The sequence below is a fragment of the Podarcis pityusensis genome, assembly GCF_964106645.2.
Source record: "Podarcis pityusensis genome assembly, chromosome: 6".
In the NCBI taxonomy this organism is placed as follows: domain Eukaryota; kingdom Metazoa; phylum Chordata; class Lepidosauria; order Squamata; family Lacertidae; genus Podarcis; species Podarcis pityusensis.
The window spans coordinates 77,729,056-77,749,307 of NC_138030.1; the positions used below are offsets into that span (position 1 = coordinate 77,729,056).

Consider the following 20,252-nt stretch of genomic DNA (forward strand, 5'->3'; position numbering starts at 1 on the left):
GTCTGTTCTTAACCTGAAACTGTTCTTAACTTGAAGCACAACTTTAACTAATGGGGGCCTCCCACTGCCGCCACGCCGCCGGAGCACGATTTCTGTTCTCATCCTGAAACAAAGTTCTTAACCCGAGATAATATTTCTGGGTTAGTGGAGTCTGTAACCTGAAGCGTATGTAACCTGAAGCGTATGTAACCCGAGGTGCCACTGTATACAAAAATGCACGTGCTAGGGTTAATTGTGCATATAGAGGCAAAAATGTTCATTGTAGGAAAAATTGCACACGAACATTCGGAGAAATTGGTACTAAAACGCTGACGAGTTTTCACATGAGGACTTAAAAGAAAAACTGGTATGTAAATGTGAAGAAGAACTTCAGATTGGAAAAATGAGAAACTGAGAGAAACTGAAAGTGACAGATTTGATTTTTAATGGGAATGTGTAGATGAATAGATGGTAAAACGAGCTTCCAAAAGTAATTTATTGATATGTTTAGACTGAAATCCACAAAGTTACGGTAAAAGAGCCCCCCTTTTTTTTGGTTAACATGCAAAGAATATTGATTAATCACAGAGTAAAGGATAATGTAAATAATTTAATGATGCCAAACACAGGTGGAGGGAGGTCACAGGGACACAAAAGGGTGAAAGTGAACAATGATATTTGGATACATGTATATAGAAAGCTTTGTAAAACGTTAAAATATGTTTTTCTTTTGATTGAAGTATTGTAATAATGTAAGAACTAATTAAAATTTGAAAAAAAGAGAAAGTGATAGATTTGACCAGCCCAGTGTATACAGTAAGCCCGCAACTTGAACACATTTAACTTGTGTGCATTCAGTTTTATGTGCTCGGCAAAACATTTTTAAAAAATTAAAATTAGGGCGGAAAGGGGGCAGGTGTCAGAGAAAAAAAGATGCTGGCAATTCCATGCACAATTCAACACAATATGTTTTGACTATACATGATATTGGTTTTAGGTGTGATCCCTGGAATGTAACCCCTGTGTAAGTTGCAGGCTTACTATATATAGGGTGGGTCCAGAGATCCCACCACGACTGTCAATGTCAGTGAGAAGATATGCCCCTAATTTCTACTTCCCAAACAAAACAGAGCAATATTAACAGTCTTTGGACATGTGTTTTCTGGGGAGACTAGAAAGTTTCCAGATTAGCTTGGGGCAAATGAAAACCTTCTCATCTGGTCAGTTCTGGAAATGCCTGGCCAAATCCTGAGCAGGGATTCCCTCTGCTGCATTTGGCCTGAATTTAATCACACTGAGGTAGGCATCTCTAGATATGCCCGAGCTATGAAACTGGCCTGTATAATAATGTGTGACTTGTGTGTGTGCCCATGCTGAAAGCATTTTGGCTTTAGACCTCACATTAGTGTCTACCTGTAGTGTCTTTAAATATGCGGGTTATGCTTTTTATGGTGGCAATGATGTTTTATTTAATTACCTTGGGTACAGGGGGGGAAATTACCAGCCTTAAAAATGATCCATATGACAGAAAAGTGGCTGCATTTCATTAGTTATTATGAAAGAAGGGGCATGTTTAGAAGGTCAATGCTCTTGGTGAACTTTTCCAATATTCTGCATGCTCTCGTTCGCTACAGATGATGTATGCCTTACGATATGCACTTGGCAGTTTGACCTCAGTGACTGCCGCATTGTCTGCTTTGTCCTTGTCACACTCTTGAGCGTTCCTCCTGGAACTGTACAGTTTTTGCATTGAAAATATAACCATCAACTGTGGTTTAGATGCACTATCTGGAAATAATGCACTGAAGGTCTTCAGCATCAATTTCTTATAGTGCTTTGTATCCATTAAAATATGGGTGAGTTTTATAGGAGTAGAACTTGTGTGGCAAAGAAGCTCAAGGTTCAAATCCCCGCTGAACCATGAAGGTCACCAGGTGGCCTTAGGCAATCCAGAGCCTTTGTTTACATGCAGTTTCAAGGTGGTATCATTCAACTTGTCACAATGGCTGAAATAAGGATGGAGCTATGCAGAGGCATTGGCTGGCTTCACGGTTTCCCCCCGCATTGTGATTTTTGCACAGCACACACACAAACAAAAACATCACGATTCACAGTATATTGCCAGGTCAAAAATTATGAGGCCAAAATCATGATTTGGACTTGAAACCAGTTTTGGACGATATACCACCCAGCCCTAACACACATCATGATTTGCGATATATTGTCAGGTCAAAAACTATGAAACTGATATCACAATGGGGACTTCAAACCTGTTTTGGATGATATATTGATATATGGCCCAGCCCTAGTTGTGAGCAGATAAAATGGTGGGGAGGATGGGACAAATTCACTGAATTTCTCCAATCATGCTGGGTTCTTGATCATAGGGCGGCTCATAAGCACACGAGACAAACTGTTTTCCAACCTACAAGCCCTATTCAGAACTTACCAGCATGCCTTGACCCATGCCTCCTACACACTTGGACAACTAAAGAGGGCTTTTACATGGGTGTTAGGTGCATTGAGCACCATTGGGTAGAAAGGTGGAATATAAATGTGGCAAATAAAGAAACAGGATGTTCAGTGAAGGTCTTCGGCCTTGTCCTTCATCTTCTGTAATAATAATAATAATAATAATAATAATAATAATAATAATAATAATTTTTATTTATACCCCACCCTCCCCACCCAAGGCTGGGCTCAGGGTGGCTAACAAGCAATAATAAAAACAAGTTGAATGAATACAACTTAAAAACAAGATTAAAATACAACAATTAAAATACTGAAACATTAAAATATTAAAATATTAAAATGCAGCCTCATCACAGGAGGAGAAGGAAAAAGAAAAAAGAAAGAGGTTGAGGGAATCAAATTGGCTCCAAGCCAAAGGCCAGGTGGAACAACTCTGTCTTACAGGCCCTGCGGAAAGAAATCAGATCCTGCAGGGCCCTGGTCTCATGAGGCAGAGCGTTCCACCAGGCCGGAGCCAGTGTTGAAAAGACCCTGGCTCTGGTTGAAGCTAATCTAACTTCCTTAGGGCCCGGGACCACTAGGGTGTTGCTGTTTATGGACCTTGAGGCTCTCCGTGGGGCATACCGGGAGAGGCGGTCCCGTAGGTACGAGGGTCCTAGGCCATGAAGGGCTTTAAAGGTCAAAAGCAGCACCTTAAATCTGACCCTGTACTCCACCGGGCGCCAGTGCAGCTGGAAAAGCACTGGGTGAATATGCTCCCATGGCAGAGACCCTGTGAGGAGCCTCGCTGCAGCATTCTGCACCTGCTGGAGTTTCTGGGACAGCTTCAAGGGCAGCCCCGCGTAGAGTGAATTACAGTAGTCAAGCCTGGAGGTGACCGCCGCATGGATCACTGTAGTGGCTAAGGGTCTGAGATACATGTTTATAAAATTATGCATTGCACACAGAGAGAGAGAGAGGATAGACAAAAGAAAGCACTTCTCCAAGCAGCACATAACCCTCCAGGATTACAGGCCCTGAAGCTTAAGTTTCATTAGTTTCATAGTGAATCTGCACCTAGGCTATGGGTTGCCCATAAGTAGGACAGGAGCACAGTAGGCACACTGCCTTTTATACTGAAGGCAATATATAACCATAATGACTAGTTGCCCCTGAAAGCCTTATCCTCCATGGGGATGTGCCAACAATGGCATGATTTGGTATAACTTAGCTTCCTATATCATCACCATCGCTTTGTAGAGGTATAATAGCAAAATCCCATTTTCTTTCCCTTCAACAACCTCTGCATGAATTGACTTTCAAATTGCTGACTCATGTCAACCTAAATATGACACAATTACTGTTGTCAGTAACCACCGGGTACAATGGAGGTTTTTCAGAGTGACAGCCTTTTAAAAAATCCCATTGTTGTGCTAATGGAACGAACGCATGGTTCATGAGTCAGGGGCTGATGTGTAACTAAAAAAGAAAGAATAGAAAGTTAATAATTTGTAAATAAGAGAGTATTATACCCACATGAAACATAACGTGAACTCTCTAACTCTCTTTCTCCCTCTCTCTTTCTTTTAATGAAGGTTCATTTTTGCTTGTGTCACTCTAGAAGAGAATGCATGACATCTTATTATCTAGTCAATCATGTGGGGAATAATGAAGCCAAGAGAATTCTGCAAAGCTCAAAAATGACACCGATGTGTAGGAAATGGAGATGCAGCAAGGCTATCTGTACACAGCACTGCATGTGGAATAGCACATTGTTCACTGCTGGAGCCTCAGAAGAAGATGGTTCCAAATGTTTGAAACTCATCAGAGAATCAGTTCTCCATCCCCTCCACCCCCCAAATCACCCTTTGGTGTTGGCCAAAGGCTCTGCTGTTTCAGAGGGCAGTGGAGAGCCCCTTAATTGGTTCTGCTTCTTTCTTGGATGCTGACTATTTGTTCTCTGACAATTTCTTTTTTTCAGCTGTTTAATTGATTTCTCGGTTGTTTGCACTTTTGTGGTTTATGCTCCACGTTAATACGTATTTGATTTTAACGTTTTGTTTGCCGGCTCAGAGATCCATGTCGGTTCTAAAGGCATTTAAAGAATGCAGCTCTTCAGAGCTTCAGGCTGCTTGGCAGTGGGCCTTACTTCTGAGTAGACATGCACAGAATTGTGTTGTTAGTGGGAGTTTTTTTAAAAAGAATATTTCTAGTTCCCATGCTTATGGAGATTTGAAAATAGGTTTTGAAAATTTTGCTTTTAAAAAAGTACAATATATTGCATGGAACACATGGTAGACCACCACAAAAGTACACAAGGGAGGAGAAGGAGGTTGCTCCATCTGGCAAGCAGAAACGCTTGCAATGACAGAACAATGTCAGGAGAAGGTGTCAGGTACAGGTCAGCAAAGACTCACATGGGGTCAGTTAACTCTTTCTTCAAGGAAACAAGGCCAACTCAGGAGGCCAGGCCTGGTGAGCACAGCAAATAGTCCCAGTAGATCTTGCCCATGTGAAACAGTTGTGGGGACTGAAGGTCCCCAGCCTTTCCAAGGTTGTATAAGTCTCCTCCTTCCCATGGTCATTCCCAAGCAATCTGAGACTTCGTCACCATGCCTGTCTTTGCTCTTCTCTCTTCATTCGTCTTCTGATTCTGAGAGCAGGATGGGGAGACACCCTGGCTTCTTCAGCAGCCTACCTGATCACTGTTTCTTGGCCCCGCTCCTCTCCAGCCTCCACTTCTGCCTCAGATTCTGAACTGCTCTCTGCCATGAACTCTTCCTGCTCACTAAACCTGGTTGCCTCTTCAGCTTCTAACACCTCCTCTGCCCAGTCTTCTCCTGCTGACCACTCATCATCATTCAACCACCAGTCTGCAGCCTGTGAGCCTTCTTCCCTTCTTCCCCAACTAGTGCCTCCCACCCCTCCTCAGCATCCAGTCAGGCCACAACAGCAATGATCACAGTGTTGAATTCCTGCCTTTGTGTGGATGTGATGTTGCCTTATGTACGGAGGCAAGAGTCACATTGATATTGTGCCGACCACATTTGCTTAGGCCCCCAACGGCCACTGGTTTGTGGCCCCTGGAAGGTTCCCCATGAAGAAATGTTGCCCTTCAGCTGAAAAGGGCTTCCCACTCCTGAAGGAAACAAACTGCCCAAGCGTAGGTTTTTGAGACTAGAAATTGTTAATCAGGGATACCCATGAAAGCAAACCACACATCCCTATGATAATCATTTAGGTGAAGAGAGAAGCTTCCCACAGAAGCCAACACACTTATGTTTTATGTCTGTTTTATGGCTGCAAGGATTTTCATTTGTGTAAAATTAGCTTCTTGGCCACCTCAGTAACATCTCATCATCCATCTTTCATCATCCGTGTTCAGATAGCTTTGTGTTGAGAGTGACTTGCTTGGATAAATGGTGCCGGGTCATGAAGAGGAGTAAATCCTAGCACTAAGTGGATTCCTTCAGTTTTCTCTTCCCAGAAATATTTAATCTTGTCACACAATCCCAGATAATATGTAACGGCTTCGGTGATTCAACACCTCAAACTTTTGTTGTTGTTATAGTTTTTATAGAAACGCATAATCAGAAGAGCCATACAGCGCACTATTTGATGGGTTCTGTTATGGTGCCCATCACATATTCTTTATTTTCCCTCAGATTCAAAACTGGTCCCTTCTGTACCTACAAGACCACAGGGCACTTTACATTGTGTGTGCAACAACCATCCTATGAGATAAGGCTGCACTCTGCCAACAGCAATTTTCACAGGGATACCCAATTTTTGCCTGAGGAAGTTTCTGAATGTTGATCTCTCAGGACCCCCAGCCAAACTCTCGTTTCAATGTAACAATGTTTTTATATTTCTCAATAGCTGTGTCTATCAAACTAGACATTAGCCCTCAAATGGGTTTACAGTGTCCTGAATAATGAATGTCATATTGTGAGGTCATGACATGCAACTTTTCCCCCACTCCTGGCCAATCTCATGAGTAAGGTTAAAAAAAAAAAGAGGTAAAGGACCCCTGGACAGTTAAGTCTAGTCAAAGGTGACTATGGGGTTGTGGCACTCATCTTGCTTTCAGGCTGAGGGAGCCGGCGTTTGTCCACAGACAGCTTTCCAGGTCATGTGGCCAGCATGACTAAACCACTTCTGGTGCAACGGGACACCGTGACGAAGCTAGAGCGCACGGAAACACCATTTACATTCCTGCTGCAGCAGTACCAATTTATCTACTTGCACTGGTGTGCTTTTGAACTGCTAGGTTGGCAGGAGCTGGGACAGAGCAACGGGAGCTCACTCTATCACAGGGATTCAAACTGCTGACCTTCTGATCAGCAAGCCCAAGAGGCTCAGTGGCTCAGAGCACCACCCGCTCCACATTAGATATGGGTGAACTTTTCTCATGATGTGGTACAGAAATACAGCCAATAAAGAATGAACAAATCAACCAGGTGTGTAGCTGGCATTTTGAGGAGGTGTGTATGAACTGGGAGCATCAACCATGTAAAAACGTCTTTCCATAAAACAATACCTTCATGGGATTCAGAATAGGCAGCAAGCACACCTGATGAGGTGCACAATCTGAATAAGATGGCTTCATCTAACAGAAAGGGGTTCACAAATATGGAAGCCACAGTGGTGTAGTGGTTAGAGTGTTGGACCAGGTCCTGGGAAACCGGGGTTGAAATCCCCACTCAGCTTTGAAGCTTGATGGGTGACTTTGGGCCAGCATGCTCTCTCTCTCAGCCTACCCTACCTCACAGGGTTGTTGTGAGTATAAAATGGAGAGGGGTAGAACCATGCATGCCACCTTGAGCTCCTTGGAAGAAAGGTGGGGTATAAAAGCAGGGCTGTATGCATCCAATGTTAGTCTTAACCAAAATACACTCTCACAGATTAACCAACATGACTAACTTGGTAAAGGTAAAGGTAAAGGTACCCCTGACTGTTAGGTCCAGTCGCGGACAACTCTGGGGTTGCGGAGCTCATCTTGCTTTAGTGGCCGAGGGAGCTGGGGTTTGTCCACAGACAGCTTCCGGGTCACGTGGCCAGCATGACTAAGCCGCCTCTGGTGAACCAGAGCAGTGAACGGAAATGCTGTTTATCTTCCTGCCGGAGTGGTACCTATTTATCTACTTGCACTTGACGTGCTGTTGAACTGCTAGGTGGGCAGGAGCTGAGACCAAACAACGGGAGCTCACCCCGTTGCGGGGATTCGAACTGTGACCTTCTGATCGGCAAGCCCTAGGCTCTGTGGTTTAGACCACAGGACCACCCGTGTCCCTATGACTAACTTAGGTCCATTCATTTCAGTAGGTCCCTTTAATTTATTTGGCTACAACTCCCAATATATATTTAAAAAGTTTGGGTCATCCGTTGTAACTAAGGCATTACATATAAAATCAACATGTGGGATAGGTCTTCTCAAATGGGAATGTAGCTCATAGGTCAAGAGCTCATTATTAAGACTTCAAGCTCACCACAATACTGTGTGGTTCTTTCATTTTAGTTTCAGGACTGCAATACCTCAAGGACTGCCTCTCTCCATATAAACCTACCCGGACCCTGAGATCATCTTCTGAGGCCCTTCTTCCTGTGGCTTTTTCATGAGAGGTCCAGAGGGTGGCAAAATGAGAATGGGGCTTTTCTGTAGTGGCTCCCCATTTGTGGAATACTCTCCCCAGGGAAGTTCAGCAGGTGCCCTCATTATACACCTTTAGGCACCAGGCAGAAACATTCCCCTTTAACCAGGCCTTTGGCTGATTGACACCCTATGCCCTTTTAAAATGTGTTGAGGAGGGGGGATTAGTTGGTTGTTCTTGTCCTTATTTTTATTATGCATTTTGTGTTTTTATATTGTGTTTTTATGTTGTGAACCACCCTGAGACCAGCGAGTATAAGGTGGCACACAATTTTAAATCATTATCTTGATTAAAAAATGTGGTAGTCCCAGGTAGCATTACTTTGTGGGTCACAACCACTGCCAAATTTTCCATTCCTGTGTTGTAATAATGATCTCCGTAGCCTGGCGCTCTGTCTTTGGCTGCCTGGTGCTGCAGGGGGAAATCACAAGCACTGGTAAGAAACATTTTGTTCCCACTTGCGAGGAAAGATTTGTTTGGACGTCACTTTGATTGGAAGCCATACTTGCCCTGAATCCATATAAATATGTGTGGGCATATGGGAAAGAGACACGTTGTTCCAAGATCACGGAAGTGAAAGTGTTAACTTCCAATAGGATCAGCTCTATCTTGGCTTCTTCCAAAAACCACTTCAGCTGATTAGATTGACCCAAGAATGTTTTCAAGCCAATGCTGTTTTTAGCAACTTTATCATTCTGGAGGAAAAATAAACTGATTCGACAGGGATGCTATTGTGTGGCATCTTCATATCTTAATGTTGTGATGATATATTGCAATGGTGGTGTCTTTTTTCCTCCTCTTCCCCTCAGCAAATCTAAAAGAGAGAGAAAAATGTTGTTAAATATAAGACCATTGGGATAAACAGAGGAAGGAGGTAAACTTTGGATTGGTTACCTAATTTTTGCATAAAGCAATTCAGATCTAACCAGATCAGTTGTGTCAAAGCTGCCACAGTAATGCCTTAAATTTTTGAAAGCTGTCACAGTATTGGTTCAGTAATAACTTTTCTGTAGTTTAAAATTAGTAGAGCAGGAGACTCTTAATATCAGGGTAATGAGTTCAAGCCCCACTCTGAACAAAAGATACATGCATTGCAGGAGGCTGGACTAGACTTGTAGTCTGACTCAGTATAAGGTATGTTCCTGAATCTTGAAGAACTACATAGAATTTCAACAGCATCTCCAGTCAGAGGATGTGACTCCTTCAGAGGCTAAGGATTCCTTCTTTCTTTCTGGATGTGGCCTTCTCAGAGGAGAGAGACTTGAGTTTGAATCTTTAAACTGGACTCCAAATATCTTTCACTGTAACACTAAATGTCCCCCGTATTCATCCCTGTGTGGTGACCTTTCGAAAAATATTAGTCGCATAAAAAAGAGCATAATGTCAGATGGAGAGAGGATATTTCAAATGGCAAATCCAAGGAGCCTCATGCTTCTGATGGAAACTTACCCTGGTTGACTGTGCAGGGGGTGCAGGGAAAGATGATAATGAGGTAGACAAAGTAGCCAATTTGAATCCATAAAGCAGAAAAGAGAGAGAATAATGTGAGCAGGAAGCAGACAACTGTGTGGAGGAGGAAGCAATGTTTAATTTAAGAAAACTGTTTTCAAGCACTATGTGGGAAGTGAAAGACAATTGAACAGAAGAGTTGGTTTTTACGATCTGTAATTGAAGAGGCGGAAGCTCACATGCTGCTCATCTCTGCCTGACTGTGTAGGGAAAGAAACTTAGCAAAACTATTTACAGCTATGAATGACTGGACAGCAGCCAGTAAGGACCATCTCTGTGCAGGATTGCCAGCCTTTCTTTTTACTGGCCAGCGATCCCTGCACTTGTGCCTTTAACAGTCATTTGAGCTGCAAACATTAAGGTAAAGGTAAAGATAAAGGACCCCTGGATGGTTAAGACCAGTCAAAGGCGACTATGGGGTTGTGGTACTCATCTCACTTTCAGGCCAAGGGAGCCGGTGTTTGTCTACAGACAGCTTTTCTGGGTCAACGTGGCCAACATGACTAAATTTCTTCTGGCACAACAGGACACTGTGATGGAAACCAGAGTGTACAGAAACTTTGTTTACCTTCCTGCCACAGTGGATCTACTTGCACTGGTGTGCTTTTGAACTGCTAGGTTGGCAGAAGCTGGGATAGAGCAATGGGAGCTCACTCCATTGCAGGTATTCGAATCACCTTCTGATTGGCAAGCCCAAGAGGCTCAGTGGTTTAGACCACAGCGCCACTCATGTCCCATTATCAACTGATCATACTTTTCTCCATGCTGTGCAAAAGTCAACCTACTGATTTCTATAGATAAAGAAACAAGAGAAGGATGGGCTACGTTTTCCTTACAGGTTGGTTGGCAAACGCATCACAATGGTTGGGTATTAGCACTGACTTTTCCTGTTGCAGCTACAATAAAATTGAGCCTGAGACTGGAGACAACAAGAGCTTGACAGAACCATCACCTTTTGTGCTACACCTGCTCACCCCACACTCATACACCACGGGCACAGGTGGCTCTGTTCTAGACTGCAACCTTCACCCCAGACTGTGGGTGCCTGGTGGCATGTTCACACTACATGATGTCATGACGTCACATTGTCATGTGTTGTGGTAAGGCAGCGGGCAGAGGCAGAGGTGGCGTGCAGAGGCTAGGCACCCACAGTGAAAATATTGTGGGTGCCCAGGCACCTAGGGCCCCCTGAAGTTGGCCTCAACTCTTAAAAAGCAAGGTCTACTCTACCCAGTTCCATGTACCAATCAGCCCTTTCCCCTCTGTTGACGTTCATCTGATACAAAGCTACCTTACAGCAGGATAGGCTCTCAGTGGGCTGAGGTGGGGGCATCTTTCCCACAACATGGCCAGATTCAAAATTGGGCAGGGCTCCTGTACCTTCAATAGTTGGACAGAAGAGGGGATTTCAGCAGGACACAACTATTAAAGATACAAGAGTGTTGTCCCCTTTTCTGCCACCTACCTGAGCACCTTGATATTGTTGTTGTTGTTGATTAAATTTAGATACTACCTTTCAACCGAAGATCACTGGGTGGTGGATATACTTCTAGATAAACTTGTATGGAAATGGGAAGAAGCTGGAAAATCTCACGACTTCTCAGCTATATAGCCCTAGACAACTTTTCTGATTCTGTCAACTTTTTTGCAATGCAAAAATTACACTGAGTACTCAAGCCGGAGGCAATGTTGGCAGCTTTGATTTAAACAAGGTCATGCATTGTACCAGTAACTGGCTCCCCAGTGAGCAAACTTAGGATAGAGCTAGACAGTGTGGCATCTTGGATAGAGTGTTGAACTTCAGTTGGTTAAACGTGGATTTGATTCCCAACTCACTCGTAAATCTTAGGGGATGATCTTGGGCCAGTATTATCTCTCAGCTGGCCTATCTCACCAATATTGTGAAGATTAAATGGGGAACACTGCCCAGAACTTGTAGGAAGAATGGTTTAATAAAAATGTAAACTAAAAAAAAAGACATGAAACATAGCCGCACCACCATATTTCCCCCCCCCCTTTCTCCATGGGATGTGACATTAAAATGCTATAATCTTCCTTCTCTTGCTAGCCAGTTATGCAAAGCAACAACATGGCCAGTGTAGTGACATCATCTCATATGTGTTATAAAGGTAAAGGGACCCCTGACCATTAGGTCCAGTCATGGCCGACTCTGGGGTTGCGGCACTCATCTCGCTTTATTGGCCGAGGGAGCCGGTGTACAGCTTCCGAGTCATGTGGCCAGCATGACTAAGCCACTTCTGGCGAACCAGAGCAGTGCACAGAAATGCCCTTTACCTTCCTGCTGGAGCGGTACCTATTTATCTGCTTGCACTTTGACGTGCTTTCGAACTGCTAGGTTGCCAGGAGCAGGGACCAAGCAACGGGAGTTCACCCCATTGTGGGGATTCGAACCATTGACCTTCTGATCATCAAGTCCTAGGCTCTGTGGTTTAACCCACAATGCCACCCGCGTCCCTTGTATGTCTTATAGGTAGACCCTATAAGGAATGGATGGAGCAAGAAAGATGGAGCCGTGGCTGCTGTTTTTCTCGGGTTGCAAGAGCTTTTGCTATGCATGCAGTAGGTGCCAGATTCAAGTCTTGGTGTCTCTGGGTTGGGCCACTCTGTGTAGGAAATATTGAGCTAGATGGATTGAGTAAAATCCAGCTTCCTGTGTTCCTGTAATGTCCATTTCTGCCTTGTGATTTCAGAACTTCCAAAGAACAAAAGGTTGCTGCTGACTAGACTGTGGAGAAACTCCCCCCCCCCAGTTCCTAAAGATAATCTCTCACCTAGTCATGAAGGCCACAAACCTGCCCTTTTGTATTATATTGCTCACCGTGTAATTCCCCTGGGGAAAGGTTCTTGAAAGAGATTCTTTCCGACAGTTTCCTTTTTGAATAGTAAGGAGAAAATCTTTTGCCAACTGGTTGATAGGGATAAATATGCTACATATAAGTTTCCTAGGTTTTCTCTAGCAGCCCAACAGCTCAGACAAAAAACTAACAAACAAAATAGGGTCCAGTGGTCTGTAAATCATCTATGTTTGGAGGTCACCAGCTTTTTTAGGCCCGTAAACATGTTTGGATTTTTGGGTAACAACCCTTCTGGTCATTACATCCCCTCAAAGTACAGTGGTACCTTGGGTTAAGAACTTAATTTGTTCTGGAGGTCTGTTCTTAACCTGAAACTGTTCTTAACCTGAGGTACCACTTTAGCTAATGGGACCTCCTGCTGCTGCCGCGCTGCTGGAGTACGATTTCTGTTCTCATCCTGAAGCAAAGTTCTTAACATGAGGTACTATTTCTGGGTTGGCGGAGTCTGTAACCTGAAGCGTATGTAACCTGAAGCGTCTGTAACCCGAGGTACCACTGGAATGTGATCAGCTCAATGTGTTTTTCAAAGATGCAGAAGGGATCCATCTCATGACCAACAGGCAGTGTGTGTGTGTGTGTGTGTGTGTGTATTCAGAGGCTTTGTGGACATTCAGGAAAGACCTCAAGAGCACCCTTGCACCCATGGGTGCAATGTTGGCAGCCCCAATCTATGTTAAAATGTACCTCTCAGCTTGATTGTTTGCAGTTTTGTAATTACCCTTGGTTTTTCACAGATATATGTGACTAAAGTACTATCCTTTTGTTAGCTATGTGGGAAGAAAGAAGTACAAGGCGGTGCTGGTTGGGGTGCATATCTGGTAAATGCTACAGCATGAGTGCTTTACTCCTATCTGAGATCCAGGAAGTAGATTGCCTGCTTTTTGCTTGTCCTCCCCTCCCCTTAACAGTAGCTTGTTGATGGAGTCTGGCAGGGGGTCTGGAGGCAATTAACTATCTTGCTTTTGCTTGCTGTTGAAGGGGCAATTTATAAGAGAAGAAAATTTAAAGCCAATGGAACAAAGTCCCCAAATGAGGATTTCTTATTTTTCATTGGGAATGATGGAAAGCCTCATTCAGAGCTTGGTGAATTTTAACATGTTTATTTCAGGGTTAAGATTAGGGATGGAGGAATTGACCTGTTTCCGATCTGTGCCATCTAAACCAGTTTTTAGCCATAGTCCTATTCCATCATGCTTCTGCATTCATCTGAGAACGTCAAAAAACAAAACTTCCCCAAACACATATTTAAAATATGTGCATTTCCTTGTGGGAGGTGGGCTTAAACCTGCCTTTCTTCCCCCCAAATACATATTGGAATGCATACTTTGATAGGTTTAAACCTCTGAGAACTGCAGCTGAAGATTTGGAGAAGAGTGTAAACTTTTGTAGGCTCTGAAAATCAGCTTCAGTCTGAAAGGTGACAATCAGGTTGTTCCATTCAGGAATTTGCATTCCACCCCTAAGCATCCCTTGTTGAAATTAAAAGCAAGGTGATCAGATGCAATAGAGGATAGGGTACTTGCTCCTTTCAAAACTGGATAGGGCAGGACAATTCCACAAGTATAATGTGTTATATATGTGGAACGCCCTCCCATCAGATGTTAAGGAAATGAACAACTATCTGAGTGGAAAAATAGGAACCTGAGAGAACTGAAATCAGCAGTTCCTTCCATCCCTAGTGCTGTTCGCCCCAAATTTAGAATGGGGAAACCTTTGACCTCCACTTGGTGAACTACACATCCCATCATCCTTGATCATAGGCCATGGTGGCTGGGGCTGAAGGTAGCTGGTGGCCAACAACATGTGGAGGACCCTGACTTCTTCATCCCTGCCAAAACTGAAGCACCCAGCTAGATGAAAAGATCTTTGCCTTAGATGTTCATTTAATTTGGTTTTTAAACCCATCTTCAGTTATTTTTGTCCTGAAAGACCTACATTGGCTCCCAGTACGTTTCTGAGCACAATTCAAAGTGTTGGTGCTGACCTTTAAAGTGCTAAATGGCCTCGGCCCAGTATACCTGAAGGAGCGTCTCCACCTCCATCATTCTGCCCAGACACTGAGGTCCAGCGCCAAGGGCCTTCTGGCGATTCCCTCACTGCGAGAAGCGAAGTTACAGGGAACCAGGCAGACGGCCTTCTCGGTAGTGGTGCCCGCCCTGTGGAATGCCCTCCCATCAGATGTCAAAGAAATAAACAACTACCTCACGTTTAGAAGACATCTGAAGGCAGCCCTGTTTAGGGAAGTTTTTAATGTTGGATGTTTTATTCTGTTTTTTATCTGTTGGGAGCCGCCCAGAGTGGCTGGGCAAATCCAGCCAGATGGGCAGGGTATAAATAATAAAATATTATTATTATTATTATTATTATTATTATTATTATTATTTAAAAAATCAGAGTATTTTTAGCTGCTTTAATGCTATTTTTTAATCACGCGGACACACACAGAAAAGACAATGTATATATTATTATTATTATTATTAATAATAATAATAATAAACTTTTTTGCATATTTCTCTTCTCCAGAATGGCTCATTTTGCAACATCGAATGACTTAGTTTGCATCCTGGTCTCGTTCTGCAATTCATTAACCACCTTGTGAACAAGAAAAGCCTGCCCTATATAAGGAAGCTCACGTATATAGACTGTCTCAGTACAATTCTTTCCCCTCCTGGCTCCTGGTGCTTTTATCTTCTTCTTTTGCTCATTGACTAGGATGTGGAATGGTTTTTTTTGGTTTTTTTTGCTTCTCATGTCTAAGCTGCTGCCAGAGTGTGATAACTTCATTACATCTTACAGCACTTTTTCACACATGCTTCACTGCAGGCTCAAGAAATTCCCACATTAAAATTGCACTGAAGCATTACCCAGAGTGCTGGAAACAGCCACACTGCTTGCTGGTGGAAAGTATGAAAAATATTATTCCCCTCATGACCTTCACTATCCTTACAAAAGAAGGAGGGATCACTGGTTGTGGCTACCCAACAGAGTCCTGTAAAAGAACAAAAGTAATTCTGTTCCTGCCTCATCCTGAATAAAAACCAGCTCCCTGAAAGCAGACCCTCCAAGCAAGGTGGATAAAAATCAATGATTTAAATAAAAAAAATAAAAAATATCAGATTTTTTATTTATTTAAATCTGATTTTTTAAAAAATTAAATTGGATTTTTAAAATAAAATTCTTTTTAGGGAAAATCTTTCTAAAGATAGTTTTCTATTTAAGTTACATTATAGTCCGAAGGCTATTAATCAGGAAATAAGGATTTATTTTACATTTTTCATGTGTGCTAAAACTCAGTCTAAGGTGTGTGTTTTTTTTTTAAAAAATCGTTTAACCACATCAGTTAAGAAACATGGATACATGTGCTATAATGTTATTGCTTTAGTTAAAGAAATTGTTTAACTTGTTATTAAGGAAATGATTATTTTTCTCCTTCCAATAAAGTACAGCAGAAAAGTTGTGCAAATATAAACAGTTAACTTATTAAACCTCACAATAATTCCGTAATTATCTGTCAATGTATTTCTAATAGTATAACCAAATCAGTAATTTTTGATCTAACTATAAAAACGACTCTGAAAATTTATTATTCCAAAAATGAAACCTTCATCTGGTTGTAAATATTAAGATTATACCAGCAAGAATGAGTCTTTCTGTAAAAAAATGATTTAAATCAAGCTTTACTGACTAGTGATTTAAATCAAGTCTTACCAACTAGTGATTTAGATTGTGACTTAAATCGATTTGATTTTAATCAAATCCAGCCTGCCTCCAAGTGTCTCTATTTTCCAGGGACAGTCCTGGATTTACAGAAGCCTGTCCTGTTTCTGACTTGATCCCAGAATGTCCCACTTTTCCTCAGGAAGTCCCTGTTTTCATTGGAGAAATGTTGGAGGGTATGGAGTTATGTGACTCCTGAGCCAAGGAAATACGTAACTATACAGCCTTTAGAAGACATCTGACAGCAGCCCTGTATAGGGATGTTTTCAAATGTTTAATGGGTGGCATATAAATAATAAAATTATTATTTCTATTATTATGGAACAGGGTGTCCTTATTTCTATCGGAGAAACATTGGAGGGTATGTGAAAGTGAGAACTAACTTTTCAGAGGAGGCAAGCAATTTGCTCCAAACGATGTTGGAAGGGGTGTTTCACTGAGTCTATGAGCATTATATTTCAATTTGTGACTCCTACCCTGCCCACAACACTCTAACCACTACATAACACTGCCTCTCAGATTTCAAGTCTGAGACTTTTACAACACATTTACTGAACTCCTACTGAAGGAACATTATCCATGCCATAATTCCTCTCCGTATTTCACAAGTGGTTACTTTGAAGTAATATCAAATTGCGTGTGGCACAATTCTTCCCCCCCTTTCCCCATCTTTTAAGAGTCATGTAATGCAGTGAGCTTCCCCTTCATAGTACTCTCAGGCGCAAGATGCATAATTCATCGAAAAAGGACAGAGGAAGTGGCCCTCTGGTGCTGTAAAGTCTGTTTGATTACATGCCTTCCAACTGCTCAAAGATGTACAAGCCCTTCTCCCCTTATTGTTAAATCTAAGATGTTCCAAATGCTTTCCCTTATGGCTTGATCCACAGCATTGGTTAAAGGAAAGGTGCCATGACCTATATTCATTCCAAAGGAAATTCCAGTCACTAAGGAAACAGCCACCAAACGTTGGGAAGGTGTAGAAGGAAATGGGACAATGCAGATGGACTGTACCCGAATTCCCAAATTAAGGTGGTCACTGATGCCCTAAAAAGAGGATAAAATAGGACAAAAAACAATAGTGGATTTGCATAATATTTGCACGGAGCAATTGAAATTCATGGACACACATTGAGAAATATAGTGGTACCTCAGGCTACATACGCTTCAGGTTACATATGCTTCAGGTTACAAACTCCGCTAACCCAGAAATAGTGCTTCAGGTTAAGAACTTTGCTTCAGGATGAGAACAGAAATTGTGCTCCGGCGGCGCGGCAGCAGCAGGAGGCCCCATTAGCTAAAGTGGTGCTTCAGGTTAAGAACAGTTTCAGGTTAAGTACAGACCTCCGGAACGAATTAAGTACTTAACCTGAGGTACCACTGTACTGGTAATTACTATAAACAGTAAAAAACAATACATCTTACCCTACTTGGGAATCCGTCAACAGGCGAATTATGTCACATCCACACCATAGTTTTAAAGAACTTGTATACGATTTTAGCAGTCATGGCACCTCCCAAGGAATCTTGGGAACTAAGTGTGCTAAGAGCTGTAGCCCTGTGAGGAGTCTCACAACAACTTGCAATATCCTTAACAAACAAACAGTTCCTAGAATCCTTTGGCAGAAGCCATGACCATTAAAGTGGTATAAGATTGCTTTAAATGTATGGTGTGGATGTGCTTAACTGCTGATGGCCAACTTCAAGGCCCCTTGTGCAGTGATGGCTTTTTACTGAATGATTATTTGCGGTCCGCATATTTGCAAACCTGCTGTCTAAAGCAGCACCCATATGCTCTATCTCTTTCGATTCTGTGTAAGAAACCAATCTTTCTCTGGTGTGACAAGTTCTTAGGTAAGGTAAAGGACCCCTGGATAGTTAAGTCCAGTCAAAGACGACTATGGCGTTGCGACGCTCATCTCGCTTTCAGGCCGAGGCAGCCAGCATTTGTCCACAGACAGCTTTCCAGGTCATGTGGTCAGCATGGCTAAACCACTTCTGGCGCAACGGGACACCGTGACGGAAGCCAGAGTGCACGAAAACGCTGTTTACCTTCCCATTGGAGCGGTACCTATTTATCTACTTGCACTGGTATACTTTTGAACTGCTAGGCTGGCAGGAGCTGGGACAGAGCAACGGAAACTCACCCTGCCGCATGGATTTGAACCGCTGACCTTCCAATCAGCAAGCCCAAGATGCTCAGTGGTTTAGACCACAGCACCACCCATGTCCCATAATAGGTATAAGGCTTCACACAAAAGTTTCCATTCTTCTTAGTAGTGTACGTTGTTAGGAGTTCAGCCTACACTCGAGTAGGACCCTGGCAGAGACACATGCCCAACTGGCATGTTCTCTCCCTCCTGGTCGATTGTTTGGGAGCTTCAAAAGCTTTCTTCTGGCCGAACATCACAGCGACCGGTGCCAACCGACACCGGCACACTTAGGGATCCACAGAGTTTGCGCAGTTGTGTAACAGACCTCAGCAACTCAGCATTTTGGCTAATCTACTTTATTTACATATAAACACACACGGAGCACTGCAACATGGCTCCCTCTCTCTCTAGCATCAGACAGCAAAGAGAAAAATGAACAAAGGACAATAGTCCCACTTCACGGAACACAGTAACACAAACATCCTGTCTCCGTCACTTCCCACTCTGTGGAGTCAAAACACATACCGTCATGTGAAAGACAACAATCCTATGACTGCAATCATGGAGCAGGAATTCTAACACATAATGGGAACACATGTTGTTTCAGACATATACCTGCTGCCCCTTTTTAGAGTTCTTTCTCTTTGGACTGGACAGCTCTTCAGACAGAGGACAACTTCAGAGAGAGGTCTGTCCTCCACAAAGCAGGACACACAGCCACCCTGAGCTGAGTGGGTAAGTGCTGGTTACTGCTCACCTGTGTGTGCCCAGATTTATTCTCTATGCTGTTTCCAGACCCGTTTTAGCTTTTTCTAAATTTACAATATGTTCGCACTGCATTCCACGAAAACTTCTTGAGATGGTTTTAAGCAGCAATTTGGAAACACCAACCACCACACACAAAAAAATCTTAAAGCAGCCCAGCCCCCCCCCCAATAATAAATAAATATTAGAAACAGCATAAAATGAATATTCATCTTCCAAAAGTTTGGTAGAATAATTTTATTTTATTTTTTACTTTTTACTTTTACTTTTATTTTTTACATTCCCCTCCGAAAATGACATAGTGGGGGGAAGGCAGACGGTGGCTGCTGGAGGGAGAGTTTGGCAATTCAAAAGTTTGGGTCAGCCTTACTTAAAACCAGCTCCTTGAATTGGGGCTCACAACCAGTGAAGTTGTTTTAAACCTCCTGGTACAATTTATTTGTGGTGTACTATTCCAATTGATCACCAGGGAGCTACAGAGTGGACCAGCTGGAGTTGCCTAGCTGTCTTACAAGATCTGAAGTTATGCAGGCCATTATTATATAAGGCGTCTTCCAGGATTAATTTAAAGAGGGGAGCCAGGTGTGTAGTGTAAAGTCTCTTTCAATATGCAGCATTATCTTGTGTTAAGTAGTCAGTCACCTTGTATTCTCCTTGCATATCTGACCAAGTAATGAGTCAGTAAGAAGGTCGCCTTTTAAATTTCTGTGAGTGTATGTCTTTGCTTCAGAGAAAGTTAGCAAACAGCCACTTTTTCATAGTTGCTGCTGGAGATTTCAGTCAGCAGGCTGGGCACAATTCTCTCTTTTTTATTCTGAGTATTAAAAGGTGAAATGTCCTTAACCCTAGCTGCATTTCCTAAATGCATCAAATCCATCTTCTGGCCATAACACATACACCCCATTGACTTTTTCCTGAGAGTTTCATAGGTACATTTTAATGGCACAACTGGACTCCCAAACTGCCCATTCCATATTTGTAAAACCTTTCTGGGCTTTTTCAGAGGCAGGTAACGCAGCCTTAGCTGACAGCAGAGTCCATCTTTTGCCATCGAATGAAGTAGAGATTTAGAAGACTAGGAAACAGAACTGGGCTACAGTTCTGTACACATTTAATTGGAAGTAAACACCATTAAGAGGGTAAGAATAGCCTGT

At 42.8% G+C, this 20,252-nt stretch overlaps 1 long non-coding RNA gene across 1 annotated transcript in view; it reads right to left on the bottom strand.

Moving 5' to 3' along the window:
* Positions 1-8,863: 8,863 nt before the first annotated feature.
* Positions 8,864-20,252, bottom strand: part of LOC308478789 — a 135,566-nt gene continuing 124,177 nt past the window's right edge. Inside the window, exon 5 of the long non-coding RNA XR_013987276.1 lies at positions 8,864-8,895. This is a non-coding gene — a long non-coding RNA (uncharacterized lncRNA). The remainder of the gene's footprint in view (positions 8,896-20,252) is intronic.